At 36.2% G+C, this 11,382-nt stretch overlaps 1 non-coding gene across 1 annotated transcript; it reads left to right on the top strand.

The window, feature by feature from the left end:
* Positions 1-9,209: 9,209 nt before the first annotated feature.
* Positions 9,210-9,313, top strand: LOC130950513 (small nucleolar RNA R71). Its single transcript, XR_009073616.1, has one exon. It is a non-coding gene; the product is annotated as a small nucleolar RNA R71 (small nucleolar RNA).
* Positions 9,314-11,382: the final 2,069 nt, after the last annotated feature.

An 11,382-nucleotide genomic window follows, 5' to 3' on the forward strand; every position in this document is an offset into this window, starting at 1 on the left:
CTTGAAGCTTGGTTGGCTAGTAAGCCATGTCTAATTCCTAGACCGGAGCTTTAGACTAACATTGCATGATTCCTGGAATTCTCATTAAGAATTTTGAATTCCTTATTTCTCTTTTTCCAAAATAATTTTCGAAAAAAAAGTACAAAAAAATAATAAAAAACTTAAAAACAAAAATATTTTGTGTTTCTTGTATGGGTCTAGAGTCAAGTTTTGAGTTTGGTGTCAATTGCATGTTTTAGTTTTTCTAAAAATTTTCAAAAACTCATGCATGGTGTTCTTCATAATCTTCAAGTTGTTCTTAATGAGTCTCCTTGTTTGATCTTCATATTTTCTTATTTTGTGTCTTTTCTAGTTTCTCATATGCATTTTTAGTTTGTTAGTGTTTAAGCATTAAAAATTTCTAAGTTTGGTATCTTGCATGTTTTTCTTTTCTTGAAAATTTTTCAAAAATAAGTTCTTCATGTTTATCATGATCTTCAAAGTGTTCTTGGTGTTCATCTTGACATTCATAGTGTTCTTGCATACATCATTTGTTTTAATCCAAAACTTTTGTGTGTTGAGTCATTTTGTGATTTTTTTCTTTCCTCATTAAATTTAAAAAAAAAATATCTTTTCTTTATTTCACTCATAAATTTTGAAATCTTTGGGTTGACTTAGTCAAAAAGTTTTAAAATAAATTATTTCTTATTAGTCAAGTCAAGATTTCAATTTAAAAAATCTGATCTTTTCAAAAATCAAATCTTTTTTCATTTTTCTTTTATATTTTCGAAATTTTTTTTTAAAATTGATTTTCAAAATCTTTTTCTCATCTTTATTTCATAATTTTCGAAATTAACACTAACAATTAATGTTTTGATTCAAAAATTTCAAGTTTGTTACTTTCTTGTTAAGAAAGATTCAAACTTTAAATTCTAGAATCATATCTTTTAGTTTCTTGTTAGTCAAGTCATCAACTTCAATTTTCAAAATCAAATCTTTTTAAAATTTCTTTTTCAAATCTTTTTCAAAATAAATTCCAATCATATCTTTTCAAACATATCTTTTCAAATCATATCTTTTTCAAACTTTAATTTCAAAATATCTTTTCTAACCTCTTATCTTTTCAAAATTGATTTTCAAATCTTTTTCAATTAACTAATTGACTTTTTGTTTGTTTTACTATTTCTTATCTTTTTCAAAAATCACCTAACTACTTTTCTCTCTCTAATTTTCAAAAATAACCTTCCTCTTTTTCAAAATTCTTTTAATTAACTAATTGTTTCAAATTTTAATTTTTATTTTATTCATTTTCTTAATTTTCGAATTCTAACTAAATTTTAAAATAAAAACAAAAATATTTTCCTTTTCCTTTTAATTATTTTCGAAAACTCTCTCTCATCTTCTTCTATTTATTTATTTAATCACTAAAAATCTTCTCTTCTTCTTATAATTCGGACCCTCTCTCCCTCTATGTGTTCGAATTTTTCTTCTTCCTTCTTCATTCTTATTCTTCTTCTCTTCTACTCACATTAAGGAATCTCTATACTGTGACATAGAGGATTCCTCTTCCTTTTCCGTCCTCTTCTTTTTCATATGAGCAGTAGCAAGGATAAGGACATTCTTGTTGAAGCAGATCCTGAACCTGAAAGGACTCTGAAGAAGAAGCTAAAAGAAGCTAAAGCACAACAATCCAGAAAAAACCTTACAGAGAATCTCGAAAAAGAAGTAATGGCCGAACCCAACAACAATGCAAGGAAGATGCTTGGTGACTTTACTGCACCAAATTTCAACTTACATGGAAGAAGCATCTCAATCCCTGCCATTGGAGCAAACAATTTTGAGCTGAAGCCTCAATTAGTTTCTCTAATACAATAGAATTGCAAGTTTCATGGACTTCCATCAGAAGATCCTTTTCAGTTCTTAACTAAATTCTTGCAGATCTATGATACTATTAAGACCATTGGAGTTGATCCCGAGGTCTATAAGCTTATGCTTTGTCCTTTTGCTGTAAGAGACAGAGCTAGAACATGGTTAGACTCTCAACCTAGAGATAGTCTGAACTCTTGGGATAAGCTGGTCATGGCTTTCTTAGCCAAATTCTTTCTTCCTCAAAAGCTGAGCAAGCTTAGAGTGGATGTTCAAACCTTCTGACAGAAAGAAGGTGAATCCCTCTATGAAGCTTGGAAAAGATACAAGCAACTGACCAAAAAGTGTCCTTCTAACATGCTCTCAGAATGGACCATCCTGGATATATTCTATGATGGTCTGCCTGAATTGTCTAAGATGTCATTGGACTATTTTGCAGGTGGATCTATTCACCTGAAGAAAATGCCTGTAGAAGCTCAGAAACTCATTGAAATGGTTGCAAATAACCAGTTCATGTACACCTCTGAAAGGAATCCTGTGAGTAATGGGACGCCCCAGAGGAAAGGTGTTCTTGAAATTGATGCTCTGAATGCCATATTGGCTCAGAACAAAATGTTGACTCAGCAAGTCAATAGGATTTCTTAGAGTCTGAATGGATTGCAAAATGCATCCAACAGTACTAAAGAAGCATCTTCTGAAGAAGAAGCTTATGATCTAGAGAACCCTGTGATGGACGAAATTGTGATCCTCTTTGTATTTGCATGAGATTTAAAAATTGGCTCTATTGGAATTTATGATCACAACTTCATTCAACTTAACCAGCAAGTGTACTGGGTCATCCAAGTAATACCTTACGTGAGTAAGGGTCGATCCCACGGAGATTGTTGGTATGAAGCAAGCTATGGTCACCTTGTAAATCTCAGTTAGGCAGATTAAATGGTTATAGATTTCAAAAATTAATAATAAATAGAAAATAAAAAGGGATAGAAATACTTATGTAAATCAATAGTGGGAATTTCAGATAGGTGTGTGGAGATGCTAGAATCCTTTCGAATCTCTACTTTCTTATTGCTTTCACCCAATCCTTCTTACTCCTTTCCATGGCAAGCTGTATGTAGGGCATCACCATCATCAATGGCTACTTTTAATCCTCTCGGGAAAATGGTCCTATGCGCTGTCACTGCACGGCTAATCGTCTGGAGGTATCACCCTTGTTGATAGCTACATCCCATCCTCTCAGTGAAAATGGTCCAAATGCTCTGTCACAACACGGCTAATCATCTGTTGGTTCTCAATCAGGTTGGAGTAGAATCCCTTGATTCTTTTGCGTTTGTCATCATGCCCAGCCTTCAGGAGTTTGAAGCTCGTCACAGTCATTCGATACCGGATTCCTACTCGGAATACCACAGACAAGGTTAGACTTTCCGGATTCCCGGGATCCTACTCGGAATACCACAGACAAGGTTAGACTTTCCGGATCCCCATGAATGCCGCCATCTATCTAGCTTATACCACGAAGATTCTGTTGGGGAATCTAAGAGATATGCGCCCGGCCTAAGGTAGAACGGAAGTGGTTGTCAGTCACGCGCGTTCATAGGTGAGAATGATGATGAGTGTCACTGATCATCACATTCATCAAAGTGTTGTGCAACGTATATCTTGGAATAAGAATAAAAGAGAATTGAATAGAAAGTAATAGTGATTGTATTGAAACTTGAGGTACAGCAGAGCTCCACACCCTTAATCTATGGTGTGCAGAAACTCCACCGTTGAAAATACATAAGTGAAAGGTTCAGGCATGGCCGAATGGCCAGCCCCCCTAAATGATCAAAAGACCGAATGATCAAAGACTAAACTGTCAAAAGATGTCTAATACAATAGTAAATTATCCTATTTATACTAGACTAGCTACTAGGGTTTACATGAGTAAGTAATTGATGCATAAATCCACTTCCGGGGCCCACTTGGTGTATGCTTGGGCTGAGCTTGATCTATCCACGAGTTGAGGCTTCTCTTGGAGTTGAACTCCAAGTTATAACGTGTTTTGGGCGTTCAACTCCGGATCATGACGTGTTTCTGGCGTTTAACTCCAGACAGCATGTACTTGGCGTTCAACCCAATTTACGTCATCAATTTTCGAATAAAGTATGGACTATTATATATTGCTGGAAAGCTCTGGAGCTCTGTAGCTCCAGAAAATCCATTTCGAGTGCAGGGAGGTCAGATTCCAACAGCATCAGCAGTCCTTTTGTCAGCTTTTTTTCAGAGTTTTGCTCAAGTCCCTCAATTTCAGCCAGAAATTACCTGAAATTACAGAAAAACACACAAACTCATAGTAAAGTCCAGAAATGTGAATTTAACATAAAAACTAGTGAAAACAACCCTAAAAGTAGCTTGAACTTACTAAAAACTACCTAAAAATAATGCCAAAAAGCGTATAAATTATCCGCTCATCACAACACCAAACTTAAATTGTTGCTTGTCCCCAAGCAACTGAAAATCAATTAGGATAAAAAGAAGAGAATATACTATAAATTTCAGAATATCAATGAATATTAATTATAATTAGATGAGCGGGACTTGTGGCTTTTTGCTTCTGAACAGTTTTGGCATCTCACTTTTTTCCTTTGAAGTTTAGAATGATTGGCTTCTCTTAGGAACTTAGAATTTTGGATAGTGTTATTGACTTTCCTAGTTAAGCATGTTGATTCTTGAACACAGCTACTTATGAGTCTTGGCCGTGGCCCTAAGCATTTTGTTTTCCAGTATTACCACCGGATACATAAATGCCACAGACACATAACTGGGTGAACATTTTCAGATTGTGACTCAGCTTTGCTAAAGTCCCCAGTTAGAGGTGTCCAAAGCTCTTAAGCACACTCTTTTTGCTTTGGATCATGACTTTAACCACTCAGTCTCAAGCTTTTCACTTGGACCTTCATGACACAAGCACATGGTTAGGGACAACTTGATTTAGCCGCTTAGGCCTGGATTTTATTTCCTTGGGCCCTCCTATCCATTGATGCTCAAAGCCTTGAATCCTTTTTACCCTTGCCTTTTGGTTTTAAGGGCTATTGGCTTTTTCTGCTTGCTTTTTCTTTTTCTTTCTATTATTTTTTTTCGCCATATTCTTTTTTTTTTCCGCAAGCTTTCTTTTTCACTGCTTTTTCTTGCTTCAAGAATCAATTTAATGATTTTTCAGATCATCAATAACATTTCTCTTTGTTAATCATTCTTTCAAGAGTCAACAATTTTAACATTCAAGATAAAAAATATGCACTGTTCAAGCATTCATTCAAAAAACAAAAAGTATTGTCACCACATCCATATAATTAAATTAAATTCAAGGATAAATTCAAAATTCATGTACTTCTTGTTCTTTTGAATTAAAACATTTTTCATTTAAGAGAGGTGAAGGATTCATGGAATTATTCATAACTTTAAGACATAGTTACTAACTACTAATGATCATGAAGTAGAGACACAAAACATAGATAAACATACAACATAAAAACCAAAAAACAGAAAGAAATAAGAACAAGGAATGAATCCACCTTAGTGGCGTCTTCTTCTTGAAGGACCAACAATGTCCTTAAGCTCTTCTATGTCCCTTCCTTGCCTTTGTTGCTCCTCCCTCATTGCTCTTTGATCTTCTCTTATTTCTTGGAGAATGATGGAGTGCTCATGATGTTCCACCCTTAATTGTTCCACATTGTGGCTCAAATCTTCTAAGGAAGTGTTGAGTTGTTCCCAATAGTTGTTGGGAGGAAAGTGCATCCCTTGAGGCATCTCAGGGATTTCTTGATGATGAGCTTCCTCATGCATCTCTTGAGAACCGTGAAGGGTCTTTCTTGCTTGCTCCATCCTCTTCTTGGTGATGGGCTTATCCTCTTCAATGGAGATGTCTCCTTCTATGATAACTCCAGCTGAGTAACATAGATGGCAAATAAGGTGAGAAAAAGCTAGCCTTGCCATGGTGGAGGGCTTTTCGGCTATTTTGTAGATTTCATTGGAGATGACCTCATGAACTTCTACTTCCTCTCCAATCATGATGCTATGAATCATGATGGCCCGATCCACAGTAACTTCAGATCAGTTGCTAGTGGGAATGATGGAGCGTTGAATGAACTCCAACCATCCTCTAGCCACAGGCTTGAGGTCCAGTCTTCTTAGTTGGACTGGCTTGCCTTTGGAGTCTCTCTTCCATTGAGCTCCTTCCACACATATGTCCGTAAGGACTTGGTCCAACCTTTGATTAAAGTTGACCCTTCTAGTGTAGGGGCGTTCATCTCCTTGCATCATGGGCAAGTGGAATGCCAATCTCACATTCTCCGGACTAAAATCTAAGTATTTCCCCCGAACCATTGTGAGATAATTCTTTGGACTTGGGTTCATACTTTGATCATGGTTCCTAGTGATCCATGCATTGGCATAGAACTCTTGAACCATTAAGATTCCGACTTGTTGCATGGGGTTGGTTAGGACTTCCCAACCTCTACTTCGGATTTCATGTCGGATCTCCGGATACTCATTTTTCTTGAGCTTGAAAGGGACCTCAGGGATCACCTTCTTCTTTGCCACAACCTCATAGAAGTGGTCTTGATGGCTCTTGGAGATGAATCTTTCCATCTCCCATGACTCGGAGGTGGAAGCTTTTGTCTTCCCTTTTCCTTTTCTAGAGGATTCTCCGGCCTTAGGTGCCATTGATGGTAATGGAAAAACAAAAAGCTTATGCTTTTACCACACCAAACTTAAAATATTGCTCGCCCTCGAGCAAGAGAAGAAAGAAGAGAAGAAGAAGAAGAAGAAGAAAATGGAGGAGAGTGAGGGGAGATGGATTCGGCCAAGGTATAGTAGAGGGGGTAGTGTTGTGTGAAAATGAAGTAGAATGGAAGGATATATATAGGGAGAGGGGAGAGAGTAGGTTCGGCCATTTAGGGTGGGATTGGGTGGGAAAATGTTTTTGAATTTTAAAGGTAGGTGGGGTTTATGGGGAAGAGTGGATGGATGTGAGTGGTGAATAAGTGATTGGGAAGAGAGATTGAGGTGATTGGTGAAGGGTTTTTGGGAAGTGTGACATGGGGAAGAGTAAAATAGGATTAGGAGGTAAGGTGGGAATATAGTAGGTGGGGATCCTGTGGGGTCCACAGATCCTGAGGTGTCAAGGAATTCCATCCCTGCACCAAATAGGCATGTAAAATGCCTTTGCACACCATTCTGGCGTTTAAACGCCGAGTGGTGCACGTTCTGGGCGTTCAACGCCCATGTAAAGCATGTTTCTGGCGTTGAACGCCAGTTTCATGCTTGTTACTGGCGTTCAGCGCCAGCTTTTCTTCTAGGCACATTCCTGGCATTCAGCGCCAGAATGTTGCTTGTTTCTGGCGTTCAGCGCCAGATTCATGCTCTGTTCTGGCGTTGAACGCCAGCCAGATGCTCCTTACTGGCATTGAACGCCAGCCTGTGCTTCCTCCAGGGTGTGATTTTTCTTCTGCTGTTTTTTATTCTGTTTTTAATTTTTATATTTTTTTCGTGACTCCACATGATCATGTACCTAATAAAACACAAAATAACAATAAAATAAAATAAAATAAAAATTAGATAAATAAAATTGGGTTGCCTCCCAACAAGCGCTTCTTTAATGTCAATAGCTTGACAGTGGCTCTCATGGAGCCACAAGGTGATCAGGTCAATGTTGTATAGTCCCAACACCAAACTTAGAGTTTGGATATGGGGTCTTAACACCAAACTTAGAGTTTGGTTGTGGCCTCCCAACACCAAACTTAGAGTTTGATTGTGGGGGCTCTTCTTGACTCTGAACTAAGAGAAGCTCTTCATGCTTACTCTCTTTTGTCACAGAGGGATGGCCATGTGCCTTAAACACAAGGTAGTCCCCATTCAATTGAAGGACTAATTCACCTCTATTGACATCTATCACAGCTCCTACTGTGGCTAGGAAAGGTCTTCCAAGGATGATGCATTCATCCTCTTCCTTCCTAGTGTCTAAGATTATGAAATCAACAGGGATGTAAAGGCCTTCAACCTTTACTAACACGTCCTCCACTATTCCATAAGCTTGTCTCAATGACTTGTCTGCCAATTGTAATGAGAACAAGGCAGGTTGTACCTCAATGATCCCCAGCTTCTCCATTACAGAGAGTGACATAAGATTTATCCCTGACCCCAGATCACACAGAGCTTTTGCAAAGGTCATGGTGCCTATGGTACAAGGTATCAAAAACTTGCCAGGATCTTGTTTCTTTTGAGGTAGAATTTGCTGAATCCAGGTATCCAGTTCACTAATGAGCAAGGGAGGTTCACTTTCCCAAGTCTCATTACCAAACAACTTGGCATTCAGCTTCATGATAGCTCCTAAATATTGAGCAACTTGCTCTCCAGTCACATCTTCATCCTCTTCAGAGGAAGAATAGTCTTCAGAGCTCATGAATGGCAGAAGAAGATTTCATGGAATCTCTATGGTCTCTATATGAGCCTCAGATTCCTTTGGATCCTTAATAGGAAACTCCTTCTTGCTTGAGGAACATCCCAGGAGGTCTTCCTCACTAGGATTTTCGTCCTCCTCCTCCCTTGTGCATTCGGCCATATTGATTACATCAATGGCCTTGCACTCTCCTTTTGGATTTTCTTCTGTATTGCTTGGGAGAATACTGGGAGGAGTTTCAACGATTTTCTTACTCAGCTGGCCCACTTGTGCCTCCAGATTTCTGATGGAGGATCTTGTTTCACTCATAAAACTGAAAGTGGCCTTTGACAGATCAGAGACTAGATTGGCTAAATTAGAAGTATTTTGTTCAGAATTTTTTGTCTGTTGCTGAGAAGATGATGGAAAAGGCTTGCTATTGCTCAGCCTGTTGCGTCCACCATTGTTAAAGCCTTATTGAGGCTTTTGTTGATCCTTCCATGAAAAATTTGGATGATTTCTCCATGATGAGTTATAGGTGTTTTCATAAGGTTCACCTATGTAATTAACTTCTGCCATGGCAGGGTTCTCAGGATCATAAGCTTCTTCAGAAGCTGCCTCTTTAGTACTGTTAGATGCATGTTTCCATCCATTCAGATTTTGAGAGATCATGTTGACCTGTTGAGTCAACACTTTGTTCTGAGCCAATATGGCATTCAGAGCATCAATTTCAAGAACTCTTTTCTTCTGAGGTATCCCATTATTCACGGAATTCCTCTCAGAAGTGTACATGAATTGGTTGTTTGCAACCATATCAATGAGTTCTTGAGCCTCTTCAGGCGTTTTATTTAGGTGAATAGATCCACCTGCAGAATGGTCCAATGACATTTTCGAAAATTCAGATAGACCATAATAGAATATATCTAATATGGTCCATTCTGAAAACATGTCAGATGGACATCTTTTGGTCAGCTGCTTGTATCTTTCCCAAGCTTCATAGAGGGATTCACCATCTTTTTGTTTGAAGGTCTGAACATCCACTCTAAGCTTGCTCAGCTTTTGAGGAGGAAAGAATTTATCCAAGAAGGCTATGACCAGCTTATCCCAAGAGTCCAGGCTATCCTTAGGTTGTGAATCCAACCATATTCTAGCTCTGTCTCTTACAGCAAAAGGGAAAAGCATGAGTCTGTAGACTTCAGGATCAACTCCATTTGTCTTAACAGTCTCACAAATCTGCAAGAACTCAGTTAAAAACTGGTAAGGATCTTCAGATGGAAGTCCATAAAACTTGCAGTTCTGTTGCATTAAAGCAACTAGTTAAGGCTTAAGCTCAAAATTATTGGCTCCAATGGCAGGAATGGAGATGCTTCTTCCATCAAATTTGGACGTTGGCTTTGTGAAGTCACCAAACATTCTCCTTACATTATTATTATTTTCGGCTACCATCTCCTTCTCTTGTTCGAAAATTTCTGAAAGGTTACCTTTAGATTGTTGTAACTTAGCTTCTCTTAATTTTCTCTTCAGAGTCCTTTCAGGTTCAGGATCAATTTCAACAAGAGTGCCTTTTTCCTTGTTCCTGCTCATATGAAAGAGAAGAAAATAAGAAAAGAAGAGTAATCCTCTATGTCACAGTATAGAGATTCCTTTATGTTAGTAGGAGAAGAAAGGGGAGAAGAATGTAGAAGAGTGGGTTCGGATTTTTAGATGAAGAGAGGTGAAGAGAAGTGTTAGTAAATAATTAATTAAATAGAATAAGAAAAGGGAGGGAGAATTTCGAAAATAATTTTAAAAAAGGGATTAGTATTTTCGAAAATTAAATATAAGATATAATTAAAATTAAAATTTAAGACAATTAAAAAGAATTTTTTTGAAAAAGAGAGAGGTATTTTCGAAAATTGAAGAGGTAAAAGTAGTTAGGTGGTTTTGAAAAAGATAAGAAGCAAACACAAAGTCAAAGAGTTAGTTGAAAAAGATATTAAAATCAAATTTGAAAAGATAAGAAGATAAGAAGTTAGATAAGATATTTTGAAATCAAATTTTGAAAAAGATAAAATTTTTAAAAAAGATAAGATAAAAGATAAAAAGATATGTTTGAAAAAGATTTAATTTTTAAAATTACTTAACTAACAAGAAACTAAAAGATATGATTTTAGAACTTAAAGATTGAACCTTTCTTAACAAGAAAGTAACAAACTTCAAATTTTTGAATCAATCACATTAAATGTTAGTGTAATTTCGAAAATATGATATAAAGATAAGAAAAAGATTTTGAAAATAATTTGAAAAAGATTTTTTTGAAATTTTCGAAAAATAGAAAAAAAATGAAAAGGATATAATTTTTGAAAAGATAAGATTTTTAAAATTGAAAATTTGACTTGACTTGTAAGAAACAGCTAATTTTAAAAATCTTTGACCAAGTCAACCCAAAATTTCGAAAATTTGGAGAGAAAAAAGGAAAAGATATATTTTTTATTTTTGAATTTTTAATTATGAGAGAGAAAAACACGAAAATGACCCAAAACATGAAAATTTTGGATCAAAACACAAAATGCATGCAAGAACACTATGAATGTCAAGATGAACACCAGGAACACTTTGAAGATCATGATGAACATCAAGAACATATTTTTGAAAAATTTTTTATGCAAATAAAACATGCACGACACCAAACTTAGAAATTTTTAATGCATGGATTCTAACAAACGAAAAATGCACATGAAAAACAACAAACAACACAAAATAAGAAAACATCAAGATCAAACAAGAAGACTTGTCAAGAACATCTTGAAGATCATGAAGAACACTATAAATGCATGGAATTTTCAAAAAATGCAAGAAAAAAATTTTAAAAGCATGCAATTGACACCAAACTTAAAAATTGACTCAAGACTCAAACAAGAAACACAAAATATTATTGGTTTTTATGATTTTCTGATTTTTTTTTTTGGATTTTTATTAATTTTTTTTCGAAAATAAAGTTTGGAAAAACGAAAAAGAAAAGAAAAATTTTAAAAAAGATTTTTGAAAAATTTTTTGAAAAGAAAATTACCTAATCTAAACAACAAGATGAACCGTCAGTTGTCCATACTCGAACAATCCCCGGCAACGGCGCCAAAAAC

This window comes from Arachis stenosperma, chromosome 1 (genome assembly GCF_014773155.1).
Source record: "Arachis stenosperma cultivar V10309 chromosome 1, arast.V10309.gnm1.PFL2, whole genome shotgun sequence".
Classification (NCBI taxonomy): Eukaryota; Viridiplantae; Streptophyta; class Magnoliopsida; order Fabales; family Fabaceae; genus Arachis; species Arachis stenosperma.